The 13522-nt window shown below is 41.6% G+C and overlaps 1 pseudogene across 1 annotated transcript in view; it reads right to left on the bottom strand.

The window, feature by feature from the left end:
- Positions 1–7597, bottom strand: part of LOC311135380 (E3 ubiquitin/ISG15 ligase TRIM25-like) — an 11942-nt pseudogene extending 4345 nt beyond the window's left edge. Inside the window, exon 1 of the transcript XR_014615412.1 lies at positions 6965–7597. The product of XR_014615412.1 is annotated as an E3 ubiquitin/ISG15 ligase TRIM25-like (transcript). The remainder of the gene's footprint in view (positions 1–6964) is intronic.
- Between the last annotated feature and the right edge of the window lie 5925 nt (positions 7598–13522).

Raw genomic sequence — 13522 nt, 5'->3', positions numbered from 1 at the left:
TATGTTTGCCCACTGACAAAGAAATGATCAGTCTATAATTTTAATGGTAGGTTTATTTGAACAGTGAGAGACAGAATAACAACAACAAAAATCCAGAAAAACGCATTTAAAAAATGTTCTAAATTGATTTGCATTTTAATGAGGGAAATAAGTATTTGACCCCCTCTCAATCAGAAAGATTTCTGGCTCCCAGGTGTCTTTTATACAGGTAACGAGCTGAGATTAGGAGCACACTCTTAAAGTGAGTGCTCCTAATCTCAGCTTGTTACCTGTATAAAAGACACCTGTCCACAGAAGCAATCAATCAATCAGATTCCAAACTTTCCACCATGGCCAAGACCAAAGAGCTCTCCGAGGATGTCAGGGACAAGATTGTAGACCTACACAAGGCTGGAATGGGCTACAAGACCATCGCCAAGCAGCTTGGTGAGAAGGTGACAACAGTTGGTGCGATTATTCGCAAATGGAAGAAACACAAAATAACTGTCAATCTCCCTCGGCCTGGGGCTCCATGCAAGATCTCACCTCGTGGTGTTGCAATGATCATGAGAACGGTGAGGAATCAGCCCAGAACTACACGGGAGGATCTTGTCAATGATCTCAAGGCAGCTGTCACCAAGAAAACAATTGGTAACACACTACGGCGTGAAGGACTGAAATCATGCAGCGCCCGCAAGGTCCCCCTGCTCAAGAAAGCACATACACAGGCCCATCTGAAGTTTGCCAATGAACATCTGAATGATTCAGAGGAGAACTGGGTGAAAGTGTTGTGGTCAGATGAGACCAAAATCGAGCTCTTTGGCATCAACTCAACTCACCTTGTTTGGAGGAGGAGGAATGCTGCCTATGACCCCAAGAACACCATCCCCACCGTCAAACATAGAGGTGGAAACATTATGCTTTGGGGGTGTTTTTCTGCTAAGGGGACAGGACAACTTCATCGCATCAAAGGGACGATGGACGGGGCTGTGTACTGTCAAATCATGGGTGAGAACCTCCTTCCCTCAGCCAGGGCATTGAAAATGGGTCGTGGATGGGTATTCCAGCATGACAATGACCCAAAACACACGGCCAAGGCAACAAAGGAGTGGCTCAAGAAGAAGCACATTAAGGTCCTGGAGTGGCCTAGCCAGTCTCCAGACCTTAATCCCATAGAAAATCTGTGGAGGGAGCTGAAGGTTCGAGTTGCCAAACGTCAGCCTCGAAACCTTGGAGAACTTGGAGAAGATCTGCAAAGAGAAGTGGAACAAAATCCCTCCTGAGATGTGTGCAAACCTGGTGGCCAACTACAAGAAACGTCTGACCTCTGTGATTGCCAACAAGGGTTTTGCCATCAAGTACTAAGTCATGTTTTGCAGAGGGGTCAAATACTTATTTCCCTCATTAAAATGCAAATCAATTTATAACATTTTTGACATGCGTTTTTCTGGATTTTGTTGTTGTTATTCTGTCTCTCACTGTTCAAATAAACCTACCATTAAAATTATTGACTGATCATTTCTTTGTCAGTGGGCAAACGTACAAAATCAGCAGGGGATCAAATACTTTTTTCCCTCACTGTATGTAGGCCTACATGGATAAAGGAGATTACCCTGAACTTTGGACTCAAAATTGTGATACATTTGGAGCATCTAGGTTAAAGTAATTGTGTACTACGTCATACATTTTGTATTTCCATGTAAAATGACCTATGAGCACCAACATGTGAATTTTTTAGGAGCATATCAAATTGGGTGTCAAATGAAAGCTTAGAGACATTTCAACCATTTTCCATCTTATAAATGAGGCATAAGTAACCACGTTTCCTTCCACAGTTTTTATGCGAGTAAAGTCATACTATATAAAATAAAATCAATCACAACAGCTTTAAAGGAAACAGGAAGTTTCGGTACAATTGTATAAATGCCGACAGATCATTTCTTTGTTCGACATGGTGGGTGGGATCTTTTTGTGGCAGTAAAATGTATTATGCGAGACATTGTGGAAACCGCTTTAAGCGCAAATATTGATATAACAACCATCCAATTATATTTTCTTTATGCAGATTTTTTTATATATTTGCATTAAATCTATCGCCAATTGGATGGAAACCTAGCTACTAATGGCTTTGATTTCTGGTCAAACAGATGGAAAAGGGGTCTTAGAAAACATCTACCAGAAAAAAAGTCTTCAAAAGGTATTAGAAATATATCAAAACACAATCATGTTTAAGTAAAGACCCCTGCCAATTAATATCAACACATATTTTGTTTTGGATAAATTATTTGCCTTCTGTAAGTTCAAGAAACATTGCCTTGTGCCTTGTAATTCCATTACCAAAACCCCACATATTTTAAAAAGCCCAGTGCATGATGGCGTTTTGGCCTACCTAGTGACATCACCAGGTGGTCAATTAGTTAATAGACCAATAAGAAAGAGTTCCAAACCAATATCAGCTAGTTTTCAGTTTTCCCCTCCCCACTCAGACCACTCCCAGACAGTCCTAGCAAAATTCTTGCTTGAGAAATATATCTTCGCTAAGAAGCTATTTGTTTCTTTTTGACAATTTTAATTGAAAACAATCATGATTTGGTGTTGAGATAAAAAAAAAAAAACGTCTGCATTGGACCTTTAAGATATTTTCAAATTTCTCTCCCTCATGAGGAGGGAGGATAATGAAAGTTCACAGAAGTAACAAGTAAAGGTAGACCTACCAATTAGTTAGTGTTTTTACTTATCATTTAAAAAAATTAATTATTAAGTCATTAAAACTCGTAATTCTAAATTGGTAATGTCCATGATTGGTGACCGGTCCACATCCGAACCAATCTCAGACGTCTATGTTTTATACGTTTGGACAGCACAGTAAAGAAAAGTTGAGTATAGTATAGTTCAGTACAGTACACTAGAGTACAGTATAATGTACTGCATTGTACTGAACTCTACTGTACTGTACTCTACTGTGATGTCCAAAATTGTAAAACAAAGACGTCTATGATAGGTTCAGATTGGGTCCGGTCTGGACCAACCAAATTTGGTCTTGTTTGGGGCAGAGCTCATTAGAATAATAGCCAGTCGGGGGCTCCCGAGTGGTGTAGCGGTCTAAGGCACTGCATCACAGTGCTAGAGGCGTCACTACAGACCCTGGTTCATTCCCGGGCTGTATCACAACCGGCCGTGATCGGGAGTCCCATAGGGCGGCGCACAATTGGCCCAGCGTCGTCTGGGTTAAGGAAGGGTTTGGTCGGGGGGCTTTACTTGGCTTATCACACTCTAGCGACTCCTTGTGGCGGGCCTGGCGCCTGCAGGCTGACCTCGGTCGCCAGGTGAACAGTGTTTCCTCCGACACATTGGTGCGTCTGGCTTCCGGGTTAAGCAGGCGGGTGTTAAGAAGCACGGTTTGGCAGGTCATGTTTCGGAGGTCGCATGACTCGACCTTCGCCTCTCGAGCCCGTTGGGGAGTTGCAGCGATGAGACAAGATCAAAATTGGGGAGAAAAAATTAAAAGAATAATAGCCAGTGTGTAGAATTATATCCATATACAGTGGGGAAAAAAAGTATTTAGTCAGCCACCAATTGTGCAAGTTCTCCCACTTAAAAAGATGAGAGAGGCCTGTAATTTTCATCATAGGTACACGTCAACTATGACAGACAAATTGAGAAAAGAAAATCCAGAAAATCACATTGTAGGATTTTTAATGAATTTATTTGCAAATTATGGTGGAAAATAAGTATTTGGTCACCTACAAACAAGCAAGATTTCTGGCTCTCACAGACCTGTAACTTCTTCTTTAAGAGGCTCCTCTGTCCTCCACTCGTTACCTGTATTAATGGCACCTGTTTGAACTTGTTATCAGTATAAAAGACACCTGTCCACAACCTCAAACAGTCACACTCCAAACTCCACTATGGCCAAGACCAAAGAGCTGTCAAAGGACACCAGAAACAAAATTGTAGACCTGCACCAGGCTGGGAAGACTGAATCTGCAATAGGTAAGCAGCTTGGTTTGAAGAAATCAACTGTGGGAGCAATTATTAGGAAATGGAAGACATACAATACCACTGATAATCTCCCTCGATCTGGGGCTCCACGCAAGATCTCACCCCGTGGGGTCAAAATGATCACAAGAACGGTGAGCAAAAATCCCAGAACCACACGGGGGGACCTAGTGAATGACCTGCAGAGAGCTGGGACCAAAGTAACAAAGCCTACCATCAGTAACACACTACGCCGCCAGGGACTCAAATCCTGCAGTGCTAGACGTGTCCCCCTGCTTAAGCCAGTACATGTCCAGGCCCGTCTGAAGTTTGCTAGAGTGCATCCAGAAGAGGATTGGGAGAATGTCATATGGTCAGATGAAACCAAAATATAACTTTTTGGTAAAAACTCAACTCGTCGTGTTTGGAGGACAAAGAATGCTGAGTTGCATCCAAAGAACACCATACCTACTGTGAAGCATGGGAGTGAAAACATCATACTTTGGGGCTGTTTTTCTGCAAAGGGACCAGGACGACTGATCCGTGTAAAGGAAAGAATGAATGGGGCCATGTATCGTGAGATTTTGAGTGAAAACCTCCTTCCATCAGCAAGGGCATTGAAGATGAAACGTGGCTGGGTCTTTCAGCATGACAATGATCCCAAACACACCGCCCGGGCAACGAAGGAGTGGCTTCGTAAGAAGCATTTCAAGGTCCTGGAGTCTCCAGATCTCAACCCCATAGAAAATCTTTGGAGGGAGTTGAAAGTCCGTGTTGCCCAGCGACAGCCCCAAAACATCACTGCTCTAGAGGAGATCTGCATGGAGGAATGGGCCAAAATACCAGCAACAGTGTGTGAAAACCTTGTGAAGACTTACAGAAAACGTTTGACCTGTGTCATTGCCAACAAAGGGTATATAACAAAGTATTGAGAAACTTTTGTTATTGACCAAATACTTATTTTCCACCATAATTAGCAAATAAATTCATTAAAAATCCTACAATGTGATTTTCTGGATTTTTTTCCCTCATTTTGTCTGTCATAGTTGACGTGTACCTATGATGAAAATTACAGGCCTCTCTCATCTTTTTAAGTGGGAGAACTTGCACAATTGGTGGCTGACTAAATACTTTTTTTCCCCACTGTATGCAAAGTAGGATATTGCATATTTCTAACTTTATGTCCCTATTCAGGATACATCACCATGAAGAGAATGCCATTTATATCCATAATTATGCATTTCTGTATAGTGCAGATCAGGGACACATTATGTAATTCCGTTACTGTAATTCTGTTACTGGGTGTAAATCCACTTCACTTCAATAACTAAAATAGATTTTTTCAAACACAAGGTGTCATATCATAACTGACACCCCATTCTTTCTGCAGACATCTTTGAATCTTAATTCAGAGCAGATATTTCAGAGTTTTTGGAAAACGTGGTCGCATAACAAACGGAGGGAGATTTTACTGTAATTCTGTTACCAATCTTTGCATCTACACAGTTCTTCCAGTAAATGTGTTTTTGTGAAATGTTCAGTGTACATTGTTCAAAGTAGTCCTTGTGCATAGTTGTATGGTTTGTTAAACTTTGAAATCAATGTTTTTTGTTTGGCATACATTGTGATAAATCTGTCTCATCTTAATTCCGTTGATGTGAAATTGCCCATACGTTCCAAACTGAAAAAAATGTCTCTACTCCAAATAGCTCGTTCCATCTCATCCCACAGATGCTCAATTGGATTGAGATCTGGTGACTGGGCAGGCCACTGCAGTAAGCTGAAATCACTGTCATGTTCGTGGAACCATTCCTGGACAATCCTAGCCTTGTGTCATGGGGTATTATCCTGCTGAAAAAATTAATTCACAGATGGATACACTGCTGCCATGAAGGGATGCACCTGATTGGTGATGATATTCATATATCCTGTGGCATTCAAACGTTGCTCCACTTTTATCAAGGGGCCCAATGTGTGCCATGAAAACACACCCCACACCATCACACCACCAACACCAGCCTGCAATGTTGACACGTGGCATGATGGATGCATGTACTCGTGTGGTTTTCTCCATACCCTACTCCTCCCATCTGCGTGAAACAGCAGGAACTGGGATTCATCAGACCAGGTAATGTTTTTCCAATTCTCCAGTGTTTTCGTTCCTTAGCCCACTGCAGTCGCAGTTCCGTCTGCTACCATACCCCATTCATGTCAATGTACGACGAGTTGTGCATTATTTTATGGGTCTTCGGGCACCAATGTTGTACTGGAATTAACATTTCGTTATTAATATTTTTGTTTGGAGGTTTTTTTCTTTTTCTTTTTTTTTACCCCGCATTTTTTCCTTTTTGGATCTTTATTATCCACCTGTACAGTAGGTGGCGGAATGCACATATAATTGTTGCAAACGCCATTATACCAACGAAGAAGAAGAAGACTAGTTTTTATGCAAATACTTTCACTTGAGAAAAACTGCACCAAACATCTTAGTGAGATGTAAAATTGCGCACCTAAAACCTCCTCGGCAAAAGCGTCAAAATTAATTACGGATTTATTGCGTTATCTTAGATTAATTCAGACTATTTTGAGAAAGTGTACTAGTTTACGGCGTCTCGAGGGACCAACAGTAATATTGCGTTTTTCAAGCAAAGGATTTTAAAGGGGGTATGCGACCACAGACGTTCACTTCGCCTAGCTGAGTTCTACTATGAGCAAACCGAACCTATGTATGCGGACGCCTTTATGCGATTCTGCCGAAACTAACTCAGGTTTTGAATTCAGTCATGGCCACTAGCATTTCATAATGAACCAAATCTAAAACGAGGCCTAATCAGAAAGTGCAATCGCGCTTTAATATCCCAGACTGCATCTTTAAGACAATCTATATGTGTTTCTTCTGCTGTGGGTCAATTATATTTAAAATATCTAATTCAAACAGACTTAGTTCCTACTCTATCTTTAATTATTTGTTCATCAGACAGTTACCAACAAGTTGAACAGGTCCTACCTGTTTCTCAGTCCTCTCTGCTGTAGCTGAGACTGTATCATGGCCTTTATGTACATCCATCACACACAGCATACAAATACACTGCTGATCTGTACGACAGTAAACCTCCAGCAGTTTGTCATGATGAGAGCAGATCTTCTCCTGTAGTTGAGCTGTGGCTTTGATCAATTTGTGCTTCTTAAAGGCAGGAACTTCGTAGTGAGGTTGGAGGTGAGTCTCACAGTACGAGGCCAGACACGCCAGACAGGACATGAGGGCTTTCTGCTTTCTGGTCCCAGTGCAGAAATCACACGCCACATCTCTAGGTCCAGCATAGCACAGAGTAGGAGGGGTAGCAGCCTGGAGTCCTGTCTTCTTCAGTTTCTCAACGACCTCAGCCAACATGTTATTTTTCCTCAGAGTAGGCCTTGGAGTGAAGGTCTGTCTGCACTGGGGACAGCTATAGACCCCTTTCAGAACATTCTTATCCCAGCAGCCCTCAATACAGCTCCTACAGTAACTGTGTCCACAGGCAGTAGTGACTGGCTCCTTCAGTAGATCCAGACAGACAGAACAACAGAACTGGTCCTGATCCAGCAGAACTCCCTGCTGAGCCATTTGGACTGTTGTTCACTCTCACACAGACAGATACTCAGATCAGCTTTGTTTTCTCAGAAGAGAGTTTGTGGGAGGGAGAGGGACTTCCTGGTTCTGCCAGAGGGGTGGGGTTAGAGAGAGAGAGAGAGAGAGAGAGAACTGGGGCGTGTTCAGCAGGACGCAACGTTTTGGAACGTTCAGATATAAATATGCTATGTAGAATAAACATGCCACTCCGACATGTAGAATAAGGAATCCCTTCTGCTCTACAGTATTTGTGTAATTTCTATCTCCAATGTTTGAGAACATTTTGCAACTGAACGTGGCCCTGCATGCAACTTCAAGAGAGAAACTAAACGTTTTGTTCCTAGGTTAGGGACTTAAGTTGAATATGGAATAAATCAAACAATTAACCTTCTCAAATGTGAGTTGTTAGGATATATGAAGTACTTTGTTCAAGGTTCCAGTTTACTTTAGTATAATTAGTTAGGTTGGAGTTAGAAAATACCAAAGTAGCTTTTCAGATAAGCAGAAGGTTGGGCTTTATAATTTAATTAGGCTGAACCAGGGTGCACCGGGCTATGGCCCATGACATGACCGGGCAAAACAGGTGAGGGAAGAACGCCCTTCTAAAATTGAACAGTGGGTGAACTGGTTTTGCATCGCCCGGTGCCCTGGTTGGGCAGGGTTTGCCATCCGCTTTGAACTGGACACCCGGCTCATGTCCAGGACGCAGCCAGTTACAAAATTAACCTCTTAAGGATCAGGACACTTTTTTTCAATTTTCGCCTAAAATGACATACAGAAATCTAACTGCCTGTAGCTCAGGACCTGAAGTAAGTATATGCATATTATTGATACCATTTGAAAAGAAATGAAGTTTGTGGAAATGTGAAATTAATGTAGGAGAATATAACACATTAGATCTGTTATCAAACAAAACTATGCTACATTTTATCTCTGGGACCCTTATGATGACAAATCAGAGCAAGATTACTGAATGTAAGAACATTATTTACCTTCAGAGGTGAATGTAGGCCCTGTGTAGCTCAGTTGATAGAGCATGACGCTTGCAACGCCAGGGTTGTAGGTTCGATTCCCACGGGGGGCCAGTATGAAAATGTATGCACTCACTAACTGTAACGGGGGGCCAGTATGAAAATGTATGCACTCACTAACTCTAAGTCGCTCTGGATAAGAGCGTCTGCTAAATGACTAAAATGTAAATGTAATGTATCAAACCAGTTGCCGTGATACGTTTTCTGTTGTTGTGCACTCTCCTCAAACAATAGCATGGTATTTTATCACTGTAATAGCTACTGTAAATTGGACAGTGCAGTTAGATTAACAAGAATTTAAGCTTTCTGCCCATATAAGACATGTCTATGTCCTGGAAAGTTTGCTGTTACTTACAACAGTCATGCTAATCACATTAGCGCACGTTAGCTCAACCGTCCCGTAGCTCAACCCCAGCAAAAATTGGCTTTTCATTTATGACTTTCATTCATCTGCATGTCCAGCTCTTATACCGTATTTAGCCTCACAATGAAGTGTTTTACCATTTGCTTTTCAGATTAACCAGGGCTACAAGTAGAACACAAAACAATTTGACACAAACAGTTGCATTCATGAGTTTTATTGACAAATGTAAAAAAAAGAAGTCTGCCAAACAAAAACCTGATAAAAATGAATTTACAGTTGAAGTCGGAAGTTTACATACACCTTAGCCAAATACATTTAAACTCAGTTTTTCACAATTCCTGACATTTAATCCTAGTAAAGATTCCCTGTCTTAGGTCAGTTAGGATCACCACTTTATTTTAAGAATGTGAAATGTCAGAATAATAGTAGAGAGAATTATTTATTACTTTCATCACATTCCCAGTGGGTCAGAAGATACACTCAATTAGTATTTGGTAGCATTGCCTTTAAATTGTTTAACTTGGGTCAAACGTTTCGGGTAGCCTTCCACAAGCTTCCCACAATAAGTTGGGCGAATTTTGGCCCATTCCTCCTGACAGAGCTGGTGTAACTGAGTCAGGTTTGTAGGCCTCCTTGCTCGCACACGCTTTTTCAGTTCTGCCCACACATTTTCTATAGGATTGAGGTCAGGGCTTTGTGATGGCCACTCCAATACCTTGACTTTGTTGTCCTTAAGCCATTTTGCCACAACTTTGGAAGTATGCTTGGGGTCATTGTCCATTTGGAAGACCCATTTGCGACCAAGCTTTAACTTCCTGACTGATGTCTTGAGATGTTGCTTCAATATATCCACATACTTTTCCTTCCTCATGATGCCATCTATTTTGTGAAGTGAACCAGTCCCTCCTGCAGCAAAACACCCCCCTAGCATGATGCTGCCACCCCCGTGCTTCACGGTTGGGATGGTGTTCTTCAGCTTGCAAGCGTTCCCCTTTTTCCTCCAAACATAACGATGGTCATAATGGCCAAACGGTTCTATTTTTGTTTCATCAGACCAGAGGACATTTCTCCAAAAAGTACGATCTTTGTCCCCATGTGCAGTTGTAAACCGTAGTCTGGCTTTTTTATGGCGGTTTTGGAGCAGTGGCTTCTTCCTTGCTGAGCGGACTTTCAGGTTATGTCGATATAGGACTCATTTTACTGTGAATATAGATACTTTTGTACCTGTTTCCTCCAGCATCTTCACAAGGTCTTTTTGCTGTTGTTCTGGGATTAATTTGCACTTTTCGCACCAAAGTACATTCATCTCTAGGAGACAGAACTCGTCTCCTTCCTGAGCGGTATGACGGCTGCGTGGTCCCATGGTGTTTATACTTGCGTACTATTTTTTGTACAGATGAACGTGGTAACCTTCAGGCGTTTGGAAATTGCTACTAAGGATGAACCAGACTTGTGGAGGTCTACCATTTTTCTTCTGAGGTCTTGGATGATTTCTTTTGATTTTCCCTAAATGTCAAGCGAAGAGGCACTGAGTTTGAAGGTAGGCCTTGGAATACATCCACAGGTACACCTCCAATTGGCTCAAATTATGTCAATTAGCCTATCAGAAGCTTCTAAAGCCATGACATAATTTTCTGGAATTTTCCAAGCTGTTTAAAGGCACAGTTAACTTAGTGTATGCAAACATCTGACCCACAGAAATTTGTGGAGTGGTTGAAAAACGAGTTTTAATGACTCCAACGTAAGTGTATGTAAACTTCCGACTTCAACTGTATATGAATGCTGTACAGAAATGGTTTGCTCACTGGGAAATTAATATCCAACTAGTCAGTGACAACTGTGTGGAGTTTGGGACTTCAACTATGCAAGCTTATTACAGTATTATAGAGACTTTCCTATGATCTTCTATGTAGAAGAACCCCTTACCTTCTAACGACTCTAGAGTAGTTTGTGAACATCATAGAGCAAAACATGTTACATGTGCATGTTCGTGAGTCTCAGCTTTTCATAGGTACCTTTTAATAGTTTGTAGCTCCAACCATTCGGACTCTGCAGACGTTTTTGTATAAAAGACCCCAGGCCCCTTCGGGATCCGACTTTGTCTCACAAACACCTCTCTAGCTCAGCCCCCGTTAATCACACAGACTGATGGTTGCGAATGAAATAGACTAATCCAATGTTCCAACCCAGAAGTCTGTAGCTCAAACACACAATGTTTAAAAGGGGTTAGAAGTCCAAAACGCACCGGCGTTACGGTGGGACTCATTGGGTTAATCGAATCCCCTCAATGACAGTCATGTCAACCACTTCTTAGCCTTCTACCACACCCAAGCCCTTTCTAGGGGGCCCCCAACCAAATTATTATTATTATTACATTTTTTAGGGAAGTCTGTCGGGTCTCACCTTACTGTTCGGAGAGTAGTAGAATACATAATGTGCAATTTCGAAATTTGGTAGTGCATCAGCAGTTTTCCTCTTGTTATGTCAGTCACTGACAGTCACTCAATTAGCCCATGTCAGTTAACATTTTATAGATTGCTAGATAAATTAGTCTAGCCTGCTATCTAAACTTTGTAGTAATCATGGCCAAATTACTGACCGGGCACGCAAGATATGTGTCCAGGGGCCCTGACCTCTAGATTTTGTTAGTCATATCATATGAACATGGCATGATGCCGTGTTCACGTGCTTGTCGGAACTTCCTATTTCCTAATTGTGATGTTGGAGATATGACTTATTTTCATTTATGTGCTTTCTGGTCGGAACAATTCTAATACAAACCAATAAGATTTTTGCGAGCTTGATAAGTTAGCTAATGTTGCTAATAATTAAGTTAGCTAGTTGCTTAACATTGACAATATGGTAAAACTAGCTACATTATCTATATTGATAAGGTTGTAGTTGTCAAAAACTGATGTGATGTCATCTTTTGGTTGGAAGGTAAAAGGTAAGTGGTGAAACGTCAACTCAGGCCACAACATTTTCTCTGAGCTTCCCACTTGTAATTCCGACTTGGAGGGTCGTTCAAGTGAAACTTCCCAGTCGGAACTAGGAATTTACAATAACTCTGATGGCATGTGAACATGGCATATGTCATGGCAAAATGTGTAGAATTGCAGGAAATTAGCTTTAAAACTGCAAAGTTTTCTCTCCATCCAATGGAATAATTAGTAGAATCGCATGAAATTTGTTTTAAAACTGTAAATGTTTCTCTCTGCCCGATGGACAAATGTGTAGAATTTCAGGACAATAACTTTAAAGCTGCACATTTTTCTCTCTGCTGCCAAGAGGGGGGCACTAAAGTGTTTTGCGGGCCCAAAAAAGCTAGACAGCACATGTGTAATAAATTCCCCTTGAAGGCAGGGGCCCTCTCATTGAAAGCTTTATGGGAGGAAGTGAACATTTCCCATGTTAACAGTACAATCTTGGGCTATGGATACTGCTTTCCTGTTGCTTTGAGACTTGTCTTGTGAAAGCGGAGTCAAAAATGTGACAAAAATATATTATATACCTGTTTTTGCAACACAATGATACAACCAAAAGGAAGCAAAAAACAATTAGGGACTGATTTGTTCGTTAAAAATGTGTGGGGAAGAAAAAGACCAGTTATCTAAAAATATATAGGTCAATTATCATTTCTACAAACTTTCTATCTGGTGTTCGTTTTTTAATCCAAAATAATCATTAATATCGTATATACACTGAGTGTACAAAACATTAGACAGACTGACCAGGTGAATCCAGGTAAAAGCTATGATCCCTTATTGATGTCACTTGTTAAATCCACTTCAATCAGTATAGATGAAGGGGAGGAGACAAGTTAAAGAAGGATCTTTAAGCCTTGAGACAATTGAGACATGGATTGTGTATGTGCACCATTCAGAAGGTGTTCCTAATATTCTTTACTCCCATCTATTACCGGGTCGAACCCACCTTTGCCTCCAAAACAGCCTGAATTATTCGGGGTATGGATTCTATGTTCAGATATGCTGTGGCGTTCAAACGTTGCTCAATTGGACACCACCGCCACCAGCCTGTTCCATTGACACCAGGCAGGATCGCTCTCCCAGCCAAATGCAAAGAAACTCGTCCACGCATTCATCTTCTCCCGGATCGACTATGGCAACGCTTTGTTCGGGGGCCTTCCAGCCAAATCACTTGATGATACTTCTCCAGAACTTCTCCAGAATAGGGCTGCCAGAGTCCTGACCAGGACCAAGAAGTCAGCCCACATCACCTCCACCTTTACTGAACTCCACTGGCTACCGCTCCAGCAACTCACCACTTCTTCAAGTCCCGAAGACAATTCTCCGTACTGTGGGGGACCAGGCCTTCTGCTCCATTGCCCCTCGCCTATGGAATGCTCTACCTGACCATCTGAGAGCCACGCCATCAATCAGAACTTAAAACGGGCCTTTCTTATAGTGCTAGTCTGGAAAGTCCTTTTATCACCTAGCCTACTGTTGCTATTTCCTGCCTTGATTCTAAATGTGTGATGTTTTTATATTTTAATTTTATTATCATTCTTTTTGCAATGAAAAGTGCTATACAAATGAAATG

This window comes from Coregonus lavaretus (assembly GCF_964263955.1).
Source record: "Coregonus lavaretus genome assembly, chromosome: 9".
NCBI classification, from domain to species: domain Eukaryota; kingdom Metazoa; phylum Chordata; class Actinopteri; order Salmoniformes; family Salmonidae; genus Coregonus; species Coregonus lavaretus.
This window is presented reverse-complemented; position numbering and strand designations above follow the sequence as displayed.